Source organism: Panthera uncia, chromosome B1 (genome assembly GCF_023721935.1).
Source record: "Panthera uncia isolate 11264 chromosome B1, Puncia_PCG_1.0, whole genome shotgun sequence".
Lineage (NCBI taxonomy): Eukaryota > Metazoa > Chordata > Mammalia > Carnivora > Felidae > Panthera > Panthera uncia.
In genome coordinates, this window is record NC_064811.1 from 179,232,996 (window position 1) to 179,236,989 (window position 3,994).

General features: G+C 42.3%; 1 pseudogene; it reads right to left on the minus strand.

Moving 5' to 3' along the window:
• Positions 1-594: 594 nt before the first annotated feature.
• LOC125922504 (40S ribosomal protein SA-like) lies at positions 595-1,473 on the minus strand (annotated as a pseudogene).
• Between the last annotated feature and the right edge of the window lie 2,521 nt (positions 1,474-3,994).

Genomic DNA, 3,994 nt, shown 5'->3' on the forward strand with positions numbered 1-3,994 from the left:
CCCACATAATAAACTCATAGCTTTGTTTCAAAACAACTATTTTCAAAGGCCATTTTCCAATATCAAAATAGTAATGCAGGCAGGCAAAACCTACTCACGGGAACAGGTACTTCATACCAGGCGCTCTTCTACGGACAAGGCTAAAACAAAGCCTGAAAGCATCGCCTATTCTAGAAAAGGGAGACGGGATGACCTGAAACCTAACCGCCAAGCAATAGAGCGAATAAATACACACAATCATTTCAAGTACTCATAAATGCTGGGCCTAAAATTCTAAATCCAAATGTTGAGGGAGACTTCTTTCTAATCGGAATGATTTCACAGCTGTAAAACGGTTTACTGAGAAGTGGCCCGATAAACAGGGAGTTTGGGGAAGAGGGATTTCTCGAACAATTCATACCGACCACCGAAAATTGCTAGAGGGGCCATATGGTTTGAGTGTGTGTGTGTGTGTGTGTGTGTGTGTGTGTGTGTGTTGTGTGGGGTGTTTTGTCGTTGTTTTTTTTGTTTCTTTTTTTTTAGAAATCGTGTACTTTTCTTCAACCTCATTTCTATTTTCTGTTTTAAGAGTCAGTGGACGAACAGCATAAGATACTAGCCGGCCATTCCTACCCGTGCAGAGGCCCCCGCAGGGGGAGCTGCAGACATCCCCCCCCCCCCCCGCCCCCCGCCTCCGCCTCCGGGCCGGAGCAGGGCACTGCTTCCTGGGCACAGACGGGAACCGCCTACCTTCAGGCCAGTCTGCAACCTAAGGTTGAGCAGCAGGAACCTCGGGAACTGGAACAGTCCACCTACCCGACCTTCCTCCTCGGTCACAGCCTTTGCAGCAGCAGCTGGTTCTTGCTTCTCAATCTCCCCAAAACGTCTACAGAAATAGGGATCAGGTGTGATCTCCCGTCGGTGTTTCCGCGAGATCTGGAGCACGCAGGTGCAGAAACTCCCTGCCCGGCTGCCCCTCATCAAGGCCACTGAGTGAGCTGCCTTCGCTAACAAGTTGCAGGGGGTGGCAATGGCAATGACCACGCAGCGCAGAGGAGAGTTTGTATCACACAGAGCAATGACAGGCTGATTAATTTAGTAGAGGCTAGTGGTCAGCCCTGGGATCAGTAACCACCGGAAGTCTCGGCCCTCTGAAGGCTCCCTGGATGAGGGTACTGAAGGTTCCAGAAGTGAACTGCCTAGATCGAGCTAGAGAAGATTCCAGCAATAGGAGCGGCCACAGGGCAGCAGCCAAATGCAGCACAGCTCACCAACCAGTATCCCTAAAGCATATGACCCTGACATCAGCTGGGGTTTCAATGGCAACAATGTTGCCTCCCCGCAGAAGCTTCTCCCAGGTTCTCTTCAGATTTGTCATGTAGATGCTATCAATTTTCCTTTTGTAGAGTAGGTACCATCTAAATGGATTCCTGATGCAAGTGATTTGAAAATATTCTTTTCCATCATTTGCAGGACATCAAGGGCACTGGACATGAAAAATTTTCCTGTAAGTTACCGCAGGAATTCAGGACAACAATTTATGGACTCTTCCCTGGTAGCACAGATTGGTGAGTTCATTTTTTAAGCACCAAAGTGTTACCAGCAGCATAGGAGCCAATGAAGTAAGAACAGGAGAAAAATAACCTTAACTTAAAGCAGAACATCCCCTCTTGCTTACTCTCCCTTTCTGTCTCTCTTGTCTCTTGCACACACACACCAATCAGCAAACAAGCAAAGGAAAGTAAATGTAACATGAAGAAACTCAACCCACAAGAAATGCTATAAGAAGCCTTGATTGTCATTAATCTGAGACTAATGAGAATATCTCATTTCAAAGAAAATGTTTTACTATTTTAGTATTATCCCTCCAAGATATTTACTTATATAGCACCATTTTCATGTTTTCCTTATTTCTAGGAATTTTTTAAAATTTAAACCTGTGCATTATTTAAAACTAAAGTATCTATTTTCTTTTTTTTTAACGTTTATTTATTTATTTTGAGAGAGAGAAAGAGAGAGCATGATCGGGGAAGAGGCAGCGAGAGAGAATCCCAAACAGGATCTGTGCTGTCAGCACAGAGCCCCATGTGGGACTAGAACTCACGACCCATGAGATCATGACCTGAGCCAAGATCAAGAGTTGGATGCTTAACTGACTGAGCCACCCAGTTGCCCCATACAGCATTCTATTTTCTTATCAAAAGTTATATAGGTCTATTTAAGAAAACTTTAAAAACATGAATTTGTATAGAAATAAAATATTTAAAAACATGATCATCCCTTCTCCTAAGTACAAGAGCTGGTCCCTAGAAGATCTTCCTTTCAAGCCTGCCTCTCCTCCAGCTCATCTTTGATTGCACAGCAATTCTGGTCACTCAAAACTTTCTAAGTGATAAGGCTACTCCTTGGCTTAAAATGTTTGTTTGGCTGATTCCCTTATTCCCACTGCATGCAATGAATGCCCATATTTCAGTAGCTTGGATGCCCAGCATGTTCCTTTTCCTACTTAACTCTCCCACTTGATTTCTTTCACAGTCATTATGTCTTTGTCATTATTTCACAGTATGCCCTCTGAGGCTTTATTCCTGTGATTTCTCCGAGGGAACACATTTCCTCTAACTCCATGTCCTCTGAGCATGTTGTGCTGTCTGAAATACACAAGAGACAAGCACAACCCTTTTCACCAGACAGCTCAGACTGATTCTTCTGTTCTCAGATTGGTTCAGACAACGACTGGATTTAGTGCTCATCTTTCGTTATCAGAAGACCCTGCTGACGTCGTCGGCTTTCATGTGCTATCTTATATTTCTACAAATATTTATTAAGTTTTCTTCTCTGTGCCAGTCATTGCTCTAAAAGGAAAAACAGTAAATAAAACAGACAAAATACCTACCCAATTGGAGTTTACATTCTAGTGAGGAGAAACACACAGTAGACAAAAATATAATTTAGACAACGTCAGATGGTAATCAGTCCTATACAAATTACTTAAGGAAGAAGAAGTATCTGGGCATTGGAGTTTGTACTGGGTGATCAGAGAGAGTCTCAGTGAGATACAACATTTGAACAGAAATAGGGTGAAGCATAGGAACAAACCATGCAAATTTCTAGGAGGTAGATGTTCCAGAAAGTGAAAGGGCTGTGAGGTCTTCGAAGACATATGTCTCCAGAAGTTAACTAAATGCCAGGGTTGGATTTATAAAAGAGAAGGACATTTGGAAATGAGGATCTACATCTACATTTCTCAAATGCTCATATCCTAGACCCATTATTTCTTTATACATGAATAGCCAGAGCCTATATTGCAATATTAAGATATTTAGCAATATCCTTGGTTTATATTCACTAGCTATTAACAGCATTCCCATAAACCTCCCATAAATCCTGACCCTAACCCTAACACCTAACACGTAAACTTAACTGTAACCCTTAAACTTAACCCTAACCCCTAACCCCTAACCCCTAACCCTGACCATAACCATAACCATAACACTGAATTAACATGAAATTTAACTTTATTTTAGAAAACGATTCTTTCTTATGTGTTCAGAACAGACCATGGGATAACAGGCAGAAATAGCACAGTGGTTGTTCAGATCAAGACGACAGGAGTGCAGGTGATGAGAAGTGGTCAGATTCTGGAGTCATCAGATTTCCTGGAACATTGTCATGGATGTGAGAAAAAGACAGATCATGGATGACTCCAAAATTTTGGGCCCCCCAAAGTGTAAAGATTGGACTTGCTAGAGATGGAGAAGGCTATAGGTAGAAGGGGCTTTAGGAGAATATTCAGGAATTCTATTCAGCAATAAGTGTCCGGTGTCTATTAGACATCAAGCTAAAGATGTTAACTTGTCAGTTGGCTATAAGAGTCTGCATTTCAAGGGAATAATCTGGGTCAGAAACATGAATTTGAGAGTCACCTACACATGATTGATATATACAACCATGAGATTACATAAGATGACCAAGGGGATACAGATAAATAGAAAAACAAGAGAAATGGACAAGGGGA